We start from the raw sequence: 14,724 nt of genomic DNA on the forward strand, positions 1-14,724 counted from the left end.
AAATATGCAACAGAACAGTTTTGAAGTTGCACAATTCAATTAGAGCCAAACAAACCAAAACACCTCCCAGACCCCACTAGTCAAAACAAGCTCTCAGTAACCTCTTTCACTTTTTGCTGCCTTGCTTTTCTGTGCTGAAGTGAGCAGAAAGCAGCAGAAACATATTTTAACAGATTGTTTCCCACTTCTTCCTCACCTTCCCAAGGCAGGTTTAATATCTCTCCAGGGAGAAAACTTTGTCTCCAATAAATCATCAATGACTGCAGCACTCAAACTCTGCTTGTCCTTCAGCGTTCTGCTAGAAGGGGATTGATTCCCTCCACATGTGGGAGCCCAGGGATTCCCTCTGGTTGCCCTGGAAGGTCTGGGACCCTGGCAGGGGTCAGGAACCCCCCTGGACAGAGCCCCCAGAGACACTGGCTGTGATCTCTGTCCATGGAAAAGAGTTTTCAATCTTACAGGATGAATTACCAGCACTCAGTGTTTGATATAAGTAATAATTAAGTGTGGCATGGATGCAAAAGTAAAATTTTAGGATTCTAAATTAGGGGTTCAAAGGGGACAAGATGGAGGAAATTGGGTGTCTTGTCCTTTTTCTCCTTCTTCATGCCCTCCATGTGTCACTGTAGTGTTGGCATTTTTGTATTAGTTTAGGTTGGAGACACACTGTCCAACGTAGGTGACAGATATTGGCACGTTATTGTAAATGCAGCCCAGGGAGTTTCTGGTATTTAATGTTTGTAACATCCCACTGAGGGCAGAGCCCCACACGCTGCCCTGCAGGACAGAGCTGGGCAGGGCAGCAGAACATGTTAGAGATAAACAGAATAAACAACCTGGAAACCAGCACAGACCAATTATGGCTTCTGCTTTGGCAGTGGGGCAGAAAGAGACTTTCTACAATCTCGGAATCGTCAATACCAAAGATTCCAACACCCGCACCCCCTGGAGCTAAAGGGACCTGGAGAGGGCTCTGGAAGGGTCCCTTTAGCTCAGCTCTTTGCCACCTCCTGGTCCCGCTTTCTCCGCGGTCCCCGGGGATGCGCTGCCCGCAGGGATGCGGCGCTGCCCGCAGGGATGCGGCGCTGCCCGCAGGGATGCGGCGCTCCGGGATCCGCGGGAGCAGCGACCAGCAGATGGCAGCTGGAGATCGCGGAGGGAAATTTGGGAGTTCTCTGCTCCAGCAAGCGCAGCCCACAAATCCTGGGTGACCTTGGCACCGACACGGTCTCACCGCTAAGCAGGGATGGGTCCTCCCTGCTTTTCACCCCGAGCTGGGGGGGATGCACAAGGACTTCCAGCAAGGACAGTGAGGAGAGGGTGGGAAAATACACGGTGCTTATCTTTCCAGACATTGGAAACAGAATTTTTTTAAAAAATCTACAAATTCACAGGCCACATCTCTCCTCCCTTCACCCCAGGCTCAACCTCTCAAGCCACAGAATCATTTAGATGTCATTTTCTAACTCAATCCCACCACAAATTCACTCAGCCAGCCCTCAAATGGATTTTAGGCAGAGTGACTCAGAGGACAGGAGCAATCCCTGTTCTCCCTCCACACCAAAGCCTCACCCAAACCCATCACTGCAGCAGCTCTCCAGAAACAAGTATTACCCTGTTACCAATTCTTGCTCCTTTCCTTTTCAGGTCCCACTACCCATAAATGTCCCTCCACTACAGTCAGTCCTGCAACAGGACTCACTCACTGCACCATGGCACAACCCCAGCTCCACACCTGAAATGTTCTCCTCTGCTCCATTCTCCTTCCCCCCTCCCAGCTGATAGCCCAGGTGAGCTGTGTCACAGAAGGCACCTGCTAGAAAGAATCACCCCCACCTTCTCATCCAGAGGAGCTGGTTTTGAGGAGCTGCAAACGTGAGAGAATCCACCCGGTCCCTCATACACTGATTGAATAATTGCTTCTTCCTGAAGAGGCCAAGTGGGCTCTGCTAACGCAGCTGGGTTACCCCTCCAGTCCTATTATCTATAAGAATGCTTTGTATTAAAATATATAAAAAAGCTACATAAAACCCCCTAGCTTAAAAAAGTTCCTTGTTGTCTAAGGGCCAGATCCATATCTGATCCTGAGGTACAAGAAGCACTCTTCATCCTCTGCATCCCTAGTCAAATGTGTAGCACAAAGGTGTGTCCCACCAACGTGACTTCTGGGCCGCCTGTGCTGACTGACCCCCTGAGCAGCTTTTACCCCCAGAAGGATCCTTGCTGTCCCAGCTCTTTGCACAGGCTCCTTCTACAGGCAACACAGAGATAATTCACACACACAAGCTTTTCTTGGCAAGGACAGAAAATTAAAATAGCTTTTTTTTTCCCATTCCCCCCACCCCCCAGGCCCCAAAGCTTCAGTTCTGCAGAAGCCAATGGAGCCAAAAAAGGGGCTAGACAACACATCAAGCATTACCCATTTAATCCAGCTCCAGTTCCTCATTTACCAATGTCAGCCTCCTGTCCAAGCTTTCTTTGGCTTTCATCTCTTCTTTTATCTGCATGCTGTCTCTGGTTTGCCCCTTCTGGTTGCTACTGCTTTGATCTCTTGAACTTCTGCAATCCAGACCCAAATCCATGAGAGCTTATGCTGAAGAGTTTCCAGTTTTTTTCCTGTTGTTGCACTCTTTAAATTCTTCCTTTGTTTCTCCTCTGAAATTTTTGGCAAATTCTTTCTGTGCAGCAAATGAGGAGTTTAGATGTCCAGCCTGGGCAAGTGACCCTTTGACAATTCCCCAGACCCTTGGAAATTTTCATCCCTGTGTTTTTTTTTTGTTTCTTCCATCCCAAACCAGTAGTAGACCCCCCCCACCCGTGCAGGGTGAGGCTGTACCTGGCTGGGAGAGGTCTATAAGAGCCCCAGAATTAATTGTAGAGTTTTGCCTATATTGTGTTATCTGGTTGTATGTGGCACAGAGAGTATCTACTGTTCCATAATTAAATTTATAAGGAAAAACATTGGAGACACAGTGGGAACTCTCTGTGCTAACTCATTTGATTCCAGCTATTTCTTATCCAAAGGTGGATAGTGATTCTTCTTTTCATCATTAATACAGTGAGAAGAGGAAAAAAGGCAGCAGCAGAAGAACAGACAGATTTTTCAGCAAGTTTTGCTATTTCCAGGTAGGGAGATAGGCACCATGCCACATGGGAGGGCTCATCTTTCCCATCCTGGAGAATGCAGCAGAGCAGAGCATGGCAGGGCCTGTGTGGATTCCCTGTGAGTGGCACTCAGCTGCTTGCTCAGAAAGCAGCCCCTCATGCTGTTCTCCAGTTGTGTTAGAATAGCTGTGTGAAGGGAAGTGGCCTCATCTTTACTCAGAAGTGTGGGAGAAGAAAAACATGAGAACACATTGTTGTGCTTTGAACTTCCCAATTCTTCACCCTAAGGGACAGTGTCAGGGCAGACTGTCCAGTCTGTCCCTCGTGGCCTGATATGGACCAAGTTGAAAAGGAGCTGGGGTGGCTGCACTGAAGTGTGTGCCCAGACCTACCTGGGACAGCCACCCTCACCCCAGAACTGCTGCAGGGTGGGGGCTCCTCTGCCCCAGAGCCCCGAGCACTGGGGAGCAGCTGGGCCAGCAGGAGCTGCCTCCCCCACACAGCCATCCCCAGCTCAGGGCCCTGCTGCCTCTGCTCAGGCTGATTCCTTTTGAAAGCAAAGCACATAACATAAGGCCTGTGTTTATTTTCCCCTTAAATTAGGGTGGCTTGATTTTAATTGAGAGATCTGCCAGAATAAGGCACGTTTGTGCAGCTGTCATCAGAAATGCATGCTTGCTTTTTTTTCCTTCTCTTTCTTTCTCTTTCTGTTTCTTTCTTTCTTCCTTCCTTCCCTCCCTCCCTCCCTCTCTCTCCTTTTTTTCCCTTCCTTTCTTTTTTCCATATCAATTTTCTGGATGCAACCCTTTCCAAGCTAAGCTGTCCCACTTCCAGACAACAAGGCAAAAGGTGAAGAATTCCCAGGGGAATCTCAGGGAGCCCCAGCTGAAGGTGGCACATTTGTTCTTGTGTACCTGGTGACACTGATGGCACTGGGCAAGCCGTGCATGGCAGGGCTGCAGGGGACAGACTGACACAACCTCTGTCTCACAAGGAGTTTTCCATTGCTGTGACCCACACTTCCCTATAATATGTGGGGTTTGTGAAGTTTGAAAGGAAGGCTCCAGGTTTGTATAATCCCCAGACCCAGAGCTGAACAGCTGATGGACAGTGGTCCTGGGTGTGGGATGCTGGGAATGGCTCAAAAAAGAGCAGTTGCCCAACAAGGAGAGGGGTCTGGCTGGCATCCTATGTGGCATCACCACCTCAGCAACCTCTAACCTCCCTAGCTCCTTGCTTTATTTCAAAGCAGTCTACTTTACCTTCTGGAAAGCAACCAGGGAGATCCAGCCCCGCCTGATTCTTTTTCTCATATGGAACAGCTGGAAAAGACAGTAGCCTGAGAAACTGGCTGACCTTTTTTGATGCATTCAGCTGTCTAGCCTTGTATTTGTCCTTTAAATTATTTGTCAGAAACCAAACAACCCCAAAACAACCAATCAGCAGTAAAATAAGAGCCCAAACAAAACAAGAGAGACTTCCTTTTCCAGCCTTGCCCTTCTGCAGTTGCTGGTCTGAAGCAGTTTAATCTAAAGCAGGCTTTGGCAATTGCTGGAGAAAGCAATGTCCGTGATGGGTATTTAGAGACCAGGGCTCTCCTGCCATACACTGCCCAGGGGTTTATTACCTGCTGAAAAAGCTTAATGTGCTTCAGGTGCTATGTGATGTCCAGATGTTGTGGCAGAAGCCACTTGGAGAGTGCTGATGATAGAAATGCTGCTGGGTGAATGCAGGAACATTAGTGTCAAATGTGATATTTAGTCCCAGTTCATCTATTTGTAGAGAAACACAGGCTGAGCTGCTCAGGCTCATCCATCCCAGCACCTTATGCATGGCAGCCAGCAGTAGTAGGTTCTTAATGCACAATATCAGGGCAGTAGCAGGTTCTTAATGCACAATATCAGGGCAGTAGTAGGTTCTTAATGCACAACATCAGGGCAGTAGCAGGTTCTTAATGCACAATATCAGGGCAGTAGTAGGTTCTTAATGCACAATATCAGGGCATGCAGATGGTGGCTCAGGGCCAGTGATTTGTGGTGCTGGGATTTCCGGAGCCAGACATAGTGCCTTTGTATTTAATAGCCCCTGGTGGATTTTGCTTCCAGGAATTTACCTAGCTAATTCTAAATCCCTTTGTACCCACAGTTTCCTGTGGCAAGCAGTTTCACAGCTTAACAGCATGTATTGTTTAGTGTTGCCCATTTTTTCATACCCTGAAGCTGGGTGAGTGTTCTCTGCTGGATGCCACTCGAGACCTGCCCGGATCCAGCTGACACAGGAGAAATGGATGGATGGGTGGATGGAATCTGAAATAGCATTGCTTTGTGATCAGATGTGCAATTATCAGTAGGCCACAAGCAGGATGTATTTTAGGAGCCAAGACACAGCTCCTCACCTGCCTGGTTGCTAACAGTCGCATGGTGCTGTCTGAATTATATATAAAGGCAGATTTTGAGAATGAACAGGAGAAGATGGGCACAATCTGGGTAGGGAAAGAAGGGCAGCATGGAACCAGATGTGTTTGTCAGAACAGTAGAAGATGGTCAGATTGAAGGCAGCATCTCCTGTCAGGAATGTGGAAATTGTGTTATAACAGTATACCCAGTTCAGGGAAGGAAAAGAGAGTTGCAGATTGTGATCTGTATGCAAAGACTTGGAAGCAAGACCTTAAAGTGGGAAATCCTACAAGCAGAAAGGACACAGCACCTGTTATTGCAACATGAGGGGACTGATTTCTCTAGAGTGGTCAGTGAGACCAACCTGGCCGACACAGTTGTCCCTTTCATCAGAGCAGTGACAGCTTTCGGGCTAAAGCTCACCAAGTGGCTGGGCCATGGCGAGGTAGAATAGTTGCCTTTAAATTAGGTCACTCAAGAAGTTCAATTTATCAAAGCCACCTGCATCATTTCTACCCTTATCAGGAGTGGTAGTTGTTGGGAATTGTTCAGCAAGCTATAGCTCAGGCATGGGGGATTTAGAAATTGTTCTCAAATCCACAGATGGTAAAAGCATCACGGTGCTTTATTTCCTTATGAACACAAGTGATGAAGCAGAAGTGGGAATGTTTTCTACTTAGAGTCCAATTTCCAGAATTGCTCAGCTCCCATTTAAGCAACAAAGTCATTGGCCAGATGTGGGAAAGAGACAGTCAAAGGGATGGTGCTGAGCAATCCTATGTGGCTCCTTCCTCAAATGAGAAATTCAAAGCTCCTCAGCTGACTGGGAGCCTTATCCAAGGGCTATTTATGGATCCAAAGACTGTTTAAAAGCTTCATGGTTGACCTCAGGCACACGCTGGATGGTCAGCACATTTTTTCTGGGAAAGCAGAGTGCAATTCAAGATTTCTTGTAACTTTTTTTGTTCACCTGACACATGTGCTCTAAAGACAGTGAAAGATGAGAAAATAATATGGGCTTGATAAATGACCGAAAGAAAGTTTCCGATCTGCAGCGGTTCCCATTATTCTTCTTATTCTTGGCATCAGCAGAGTTATGGCAATCTCCCCCTTCCCCCCTTCCCAAGCTCTACTCTGTTAACATTTTTTTTCCTGTCAAATTCACAGGAGTGACACCTGGGAGCATTTTGACCAAGGGGAAATTGACTGAGCAAAGTTGCCTCTTTTCAAATACATTTTCTTGAGGGACTGGAATGAATGAGAATCATAGTCATAACATGGCTAAACAGTCTTTGTTTAACTTAATGCAATATAATAACCTAAGTGTTGCAACACAGCTCCTTGCTGTGACATCCTTTTTCCATTTGCTTAATTTTCACCCCAAACACACGCTGTTAATAAGCTGCTGAGAAAATACAGCTCTTGTGACAAAATCCAGAAACTGAGTCCCTGTATGGTGTGTTAGATACACAACTCTTATTTGGACTGGCAAGTGGCACTGAAATTGGTATTGCAAAATAGATCCATTTTTCTTGCTGCCAAATGTGATGGACAGATGAAAAGGGAGGGTTGGAGAAGTGGATGGCAATAAGCAGAGAACAAGTAAAATAAAATCCCTGACAGAAGGATAACATGTGAGTTAGAATAGACATGTGACTGCCAGAAGGGAAATGCAGGATGCGGGGTGCTTTGTCAACAGCCAAAGTTAAAATAAATGTCACACTGGCACTGAAAACTACAAGATTAAACTCCTCCTGGTGATTTATAATTTACAAGAGAAAAAGGCAGACAGACACCCAGTGACTGAGCTCAAAAGAAAAACTCCTATTGACTTTAGTGGGTTTTGGAGAGGATCCAGTGCAGTAAAGGTTCCGATCTGATCTCTGGAGTCAGGGGATGTTTGACCAATGATTTTAATCAGCAGAATCAGGCTCTTAATCACAGTTTGGTTTACATTTACTGCCTTTTTACTTGCTTTGTAGCAAATCTGGAAGTCATACTTGTTCTTTAGGAGCTAAGTGAAAGTAAATAAAGACTGCTATAAAATTTGGACATCTTTATATTAAAAGACAATTACATTAAGGAATATGAATAACCCTTTCCCCTTCATTTTACCAAACCAGCCTGATGCTTTAGGAAAACCTGAAATAAACTCTGGTTTTCTACAAACAACAATATCTTGAAAGTTTCATAAGTTGTCCTGCAGATTGCTGGGGAAAGGAGATTTTCTCCAAGAGAAAATGCAAAAGACTGTCTTCCTTAGTAACAGCTGAAAAATGCATTTTATATCATTTATAAAAAATAATTAATATAAAAATGACATTGTGCCATGTGGAAAAGAGGAAATAAGATACAAAGACACTGGTTCCCAGGTCTTTATCCCTCCCATAGCTACAGCATTCCGTGACTTTTTCATCAGGGATTTCCAGACTTCAGTTGGAGAGTGCATTTGCCAGGCACTGAATACTGAGATCCAAGATGCAATATCAAGGACAGAATGCAAAACAAGAAAAAAAATTCCAACTTTGGTCACTTTTCTGAGATTTTCAATGTATTTTAGGCAACAAGACCAGTGTTTGTGGAAGGAGTGTTCAGAATTACATTTTCTTTGTAGAAAAGGAAATGTCTTAAGAGAGGTTATCCACTTTGTGGGAGTGGATGGTTTATAAGCATTTAGAAAACAGATAAATGCTGCTGGGGCTCTCCCCACATTCATAGTGGCTGTGCAGGGGCTCTATTAGCCCTGGACAATTTGGGACTGGCATTCAAACAAAAAAAGGCTGCATGTTTGACACACTTCCTTCAGGAACACTGAGCAACTGAGAGGACTGGGGGAGCCAAATGGACTGCAAGTGAGCTACCAGGGATGGTGAATTCAAACATTGTACTTGATTATTAATGATTTTATTCAGTTATTTATTGGATGACAAGTTTGCTTTTCAGTTAGACCCTCTGCAAACTGGAGACATGCAAGTTATTTTTAAGTAACAGGAAGATTTCAAACCTCAGAAGCCTATGACTTCCCAAAAGAGGAAACACTTCAGATGATAACTAACAAAATTATTTTTCTGTAGTCTGACTGTAGTTTTTTTCAGAATCTCTTACTTCTATCTGCTAAAACCAAATGAAATGGGTGATTAAGAGTTTCCAGTTCCAGAAGTTACGTCAGGCTCTGTCAAAGAGCTCCTGGGCTGTTCAAAGAGCTGTCTGAAGGGATTACAGATCCCTCTTGTTGATGAGATCCTCTGCACAGAGACCTGGCTCAACAAGGCTGAGTCAGTCATGGATTTGTGAGCAGAGTCCTTTTGAAGAGTCAGGAGAAAATCCTTCCCCATGCCACCCCCTTTTGTGGTTCTGCTTCTTGCACAGAACTGGAGTCAATTCTGAGCAGAAATTTCTGGCAGCCAAGAGCCAACATATGGCACAGGCATTGCCCTGGGGCAGAGCCTGTGGCTGTGATCATCCAGGAGAGGAATGACTAACTCTGGGATAGCTGGAAATCACATAACTGAGATAAGAAGATGTCTTAACACAAACACTAGGAAAAGAAAGAACACCTAAAGACAAGAAAGAAAGCAAAATGTACTGCCTGCATTTGGAAAGGGGGAAAAAAAGTATTATAGCAGTTTCTCTAATGCATAAACATTGGGAAAAATCTGAAAAGATCTCTACTTTGAAGAATGGAGACATCTTCATTGTTTGAAGGAGGTTTTTGCTGCTGGGGATGAGAAGTCAACACAGCTGCACAGCCTTAGATTTGAAGGACAAAAATTACTCAGAGAGTATGGGCAAGATTGCCCACATTAGCTACAAGTGGAGACAAACATGAATCAGATGGACAAATAAAAACTCCAAGGAGCAATACCCAGAAACTTAGTGCTTTCTGTCTCTGTGAGACTGGGATTAGATCACACATTAATTGTGATTTTTGTTTGACATTAAAAATTCCTTTGGAGCAGGCTTTGTGTAACAGCAGCATTGTGGAAAGAAAAGGTCCTGAAAAATGTCTTCATAGTTTTCCGTGTATGTGTATAAATATTAAACTGCCTTCCTTTCAGACATGCCACTGAACTCTGCTCTTGTTTGCATGTTGAACCTGGAAACTTCTCAAAAGTTTTGCCTACGGATAATTCATGAGTTAAAGCCCAAATTGAAATGCCATGTTACAACTTGTAGAAATGTTAGACAAATATAATGACCATATTTTCCAGTTACCTAATACCCACTCAAAATATAAACCCCAAAAGAACAGAATTGTTTTCATTGCTGTTAACCAGACAATATCACTCCATCTAAATATAGTATGTGATGAAACCAATTTAAATATTGTCCAAGTATTTAACACTGTAAATATTAGACTTAACACTCCATAAAAACAGGCTTTGATGATGTAGGCTGACAAAGGGAGACTAGTTAATTGCAGATTACATCATGGCTAGGACAGCATCACTGCTAGGACAGCCATGATAAATGTGAGGTGCAAAGTAAATCTAATAAAATAAAAATAGTCTCTGTTCAGTGTTCACCTTTATCAGTTTTGCTAACCTTTCTTAGCAAAGACTGGGGGGATATGTAGTCCTAGTTAAAGGAGTATCTGGAGTCCAGTATGTTGCATTTAAGGCCTGATCCAGAAAAACATCCAAATCTGTGTTTGACTTCTAGGATAGGGTTTTGTCCTTTTCACTACAAGAGGGCTTATATGTCCTTCTGACATTTTCCTGCAGTAGGAAGATCTCCTGAGGCAGGGTCTGAATCTACCTCATGTTGTTGTAAAATATGGCACAGCTCCATTAAAGTTGGGGAAACAAAATTTTAAAGCTTTTGGTTACTGATAACTTCAAAGGATTTCTTAAACTTCTGAGTTCAGATAACTATCTTGAAAATGGGGACAATTTCCTGGCAGTACAGGCCTGATTTTCTTCTTGTAGCAACCTGCACCCTCCTGTGTCTATCAATCTGTGTTAGCCTTCCTTGACATCTGCCCAGACATTAACATAAAGATGGATTCTGCCCTGTGTTTTACAAAGGACAATTTTGTGGTACCAGGATGCCCTCAAAGGCCAGAGGTGGGATGTGTCTACATAGGTTTATCTTCAGGCTCATATTAGTAGGAATTTCAGCCTCCAGGTGAAGCCTGGCCCCTCACTGGAACTCCTGAATGGGATGGAAGCATCCATTCCATCATCCTCTTCCCTCCACCAAGGGCTCCCAAAAGTGCCTTACAGAGACCTTCACCCTCCCTTGCCCAAGACATCAAAAGTGCAGTTCAGTGGACTACAAAAAGGGCATGTATTTTCCTTCAAGGACAGAAAATAATCCTGTGTAAGTTCCCATCTTTTATTGTGCTGAGCTGATGAAGTATCTTAGGGGGGACCTCATTTGTTGTTGAAATCGCTGAAGGTGCTTCTGGTGGCTGATGTGACCAGCAAGTGGCTGCCACTGTACTCTGGGCATAAAGGCTATGTAATTCCAAAAATGCTGTTTGCCCCTCTTATTTCATGGATCTCTTTTTCTCTCCTTCTGCTCTGTATAAGCAGAGTTCCAGCATTTTCTACATCTTTCAGTGCCCAAAAAACACCTAAAATCACTGATACTGGAAAGAGCCTCCTGCTAACAAAGGATCTGGTTCCAGAGTGGCTTGTGAGGCCTGTTAACACATCAGAGTAAAATCAAAATAATGATGTTATATAGAATAAGTGAGTCCAGCTGTCGATGTTGACACTCTTGAGCCATGAAAGGAGAAATGTGATATAACCTTGGGTAACTGTGGTTTGTGCAGGCCCAGCTCCATTGCCTGACTTTGTGTTTGCCTGCACACAGGGATGATTACCTGCAGAGATGCAGTGGTTTAGGTCTGGAGGTGGTGGTCAGCATCACCTCAACAGCAAAGCCAGGAACTGAAATCTGCATTGGTTATAAAAGCTGTCTTGTGTATGGGACACTGAAATCTGCATTGGTTATAAAAACTGCCTTGTGTGTGTGTGTGTGTGTGTGTGTGTGTGTGTCTTTGCTTCTCCTCCCTGTTAGGTGGTTGCTTTTCTCTGTCACAAGGGACACAGGATCACCCTCAGCCATGGTCCACTACAGTGTCTGTGCTGAGGAGGGATGTCTACACAGATTGCAGCAGCAGGGCACAACTTCCACAGGCCAGGAGCACACTGATCACAAGAGCCTGCAGGAATGGGATGCAGGCCCCCCCCTCCAGCTTCCCTTGTTTCTACTGTATTTGTCTTTCTTAATTAACCCTGCATCACTACTGACCCAAAGACATGGCAACAGCAGCGTTGAGAACTGCAGGGATTAAGACATTTGCGTTATAATACCTCAGCCATGAGATCATAAATGCCCTTATGCTGTATTTTGTTATCCTGGGTTGATAATGGAGGCTGATAAAACTCCCACTTTCTCTCTGTATTCAAGTGAGTTAATGTGTCTGGGCTCGTGAGATCCCGGCAGGCGGGGAAAGCAGCAGCACAGAGTCCCCAGTCTCGGATGTAATCAAGTAATGAGGCTGTTTGAGGACATTACTTGTTAACATATTAGCAGGTACCAGGGGTAAGTGAGTGTTTATTTAGTCCTGGTGTAAAAGCATGTCTAAAATGATTTATGCTGGAAGCTGTTTCACAGCAAACAGGCTGCTTTCATGAAAGCGGGTCAATCAGCATCGCCCGTCTGCCCCCATAAATCATATTCAGGTGCTAATGTAACCCAAAGGTTTATATAATCTGCACAATCAGCGTGGAGGTCTGGGTGGATACAGTAATAGCCTGCCTGCATTAATGCCTTCTGCCTCTAAAGGTTGATATTTGAGGGGAGTCAAATGATTGATTTAAAGAAGAAAGAAAAGAAATAAACTTCCATGACAAGTAACAAAGTGTATGTACAGTTTTCCAGCCACATTTTGCACACACAGGAGTAACTTGCCACTGTTGAGATCTGCTGCTGGGACTGGTTTTGCGTCAGGATAACTTCCATACATATTCTCTAACAGAAAGTGGGCTGTGATTTTAAGGTAACAATGACAGATACCAGAAGCACAACACTGTAAAATGGGATTTGCTTTCTATGTTCCCCAAATTTCTTTAGTTAAAGCTTAGTTTCACATTATTGAGCTCTTTTTCATACTGGTGGAGGACTCCTTTGAGAGATAACATAGATCTGGAAGTACCTTCTGGGCCTATATCCAAAACATAATTTCATTAAGTTCCATCTTGAAAGTTGACACAGATAATTCTTCTGCTGTTTACTTCGTCATCCTCCCTCCTCTTCCTGAGGAATGTTACGAGACCACATTTCCCTTCTTCCCAGTTTTCAGCTCAAACTTATTTATTGCCAGTTAATATTGGTAGCCAGATTTTACCCTACTTTTCCTGTTGTCTTTTCTATGCCAACAGTGTCCTTTAGTTTAAATAGCTTTTCTCTCCCACATGTATTTACCACTGGATAGGTGGACCTTGGGTCTTCATGAGGTCTTAGACCACAGAACACATAACTTTCATAAGATATTCCACTTTCTGCAGACAAAAATCTTATTTTAGTTCACATTAGTCAATAGTATCTTCTCTCAGCCTTCAGTGGTTCACACCAAATAAGAAAAACTGTCTCATAAACCAGTTTTGATCAATTATGGCACATATCCTTGAACAGCACACAGTTCTTACTTACAAAGCTGCAGCTCCCTCGTTTGCTAACAGCACTGTTAGTGCTGAAAAGAAGGTTTCGAAATACTGTACCATAATACTTTCATTTGGGAACAATGCTTTATGAATACAACAGGTGAACATATTTCTTCTGAGGAGTAGCATCGTATTACTTGTTTGCTGAAAGTGTCTGGAGACTTACTGATGGACCATGAAGTCCAGACTGTAGGTAATGACTGTGCTTGGACTTTAGTTGTTAATTGCTCTTCATTATTTGCTTCTTATAAGTTATATTATGCCATTATAAACTCATAAAGCATTATGAATTGAATAAGGACACAGGAGGGATACTGAGCAAAAGAAATAACCAGCCATGGGAAAGATCAGTAAATATTTGGTATGAGCAGATTGAAGTTAACAAATAGTGTTAAAACTTAGTGTTTGGTGACTAAATGTAAGTAAGAGAAGAATTTGTGAAAGCATTCAATAACAAATGAGGTTTTTTGTGAGTGACAAAGCTAATGAAGTTGCCCTCTGTGGTATTGTTTGGGTTTTTTTACAATTTCTTTCCCCATCGCAATAACCCATTTTTTGTTTTTGGTAATACTCTGTGCTAGGTTAAGGACAGCCAAGTTTTTTGTACGAGCTGCATCTCTTACAAAAGCAAATAAAAAGAATTGAATCAATCCAGACTGTAGAACAGCTCACAGAGACTCAAGAAGGTTGAGTTTGTTTGATGTGCATCACAGACAAACAAAGCTGCATCTGCAAGGTGTGTGGTAGTTCCAGCTACAGAACACCGCATGCTTGTGACAATTCCTCTATTATGTCACTTTTAGTTAATTTGTGGCAGACCAAAGGAACTCTTTACAGCAAGCAAAGGTGCTGCTCAGCTGCTAAAAAAGCTGGTTTGTGAAGAGCAGGGGCAGGGTGAGTTTAGAAAAAATCCAGGTCTATATGTTAAGTACATAAATGAGATGTTCTTTCTTTCTTGGGAAAACTGATCGCAGGATGTTCTGAGGACAAGGGACTTCCAAATATTCTAGTAATTGACTAGAAAATGTTTAGACAGTGACTTCTTGCTTCTATAAGAAAGTAGTGGCATCAATCCTCCTTGGTTTTGTTTATTTGTTTTGGGCACTCTAGAGAAGATGCTGGGAATCACAGTCTGTACTTGTATCACCTTGTATTTTTCATGCTTTATTTCATTCCTGTTAAAGTCATTGTCATAATGTGACAAGGGTCATTGAAAATACTCTTAAATATTCTTCTCAAGTCTCTTTGAGCTGTGTATTAATGAGGGTGTGAACTTGGCTGGGTGTTGGTTTTGGCCACCACTGATGCCAAGTGTTCTCCAGAGATTTGCTTTGTGATGTTGGGCAAGTCTTCCTGTCCCACCAGGCTGCTCTGTTCTACTTGAAGTTCCTTGGCACTGATGTTTCTGTCTGGCTGTAGGCATGGCTTCCATCCAGCATGAGAATGGGGGGGGCCTCAAATAAACAATTCTAGTACAAAAAACCCAAATTTACAGTAAGACTGTTTATTGCACATAATGGATCAGCTTAACTGTGTCATTCTCATTC

This window comes from Lonchura striata, chromosome 8, assembly GCF_050655825.1.
Source record: "Lonchura striata isolate lonStrDom1 chromosome 8, ASM5065582v1, whole genome shotgun sequence".
NCBI lineage: Eukaryota > Metazoa > Chordata > Aves > Passeriformes > Estrildidae > Lonchura > Lonchura striata.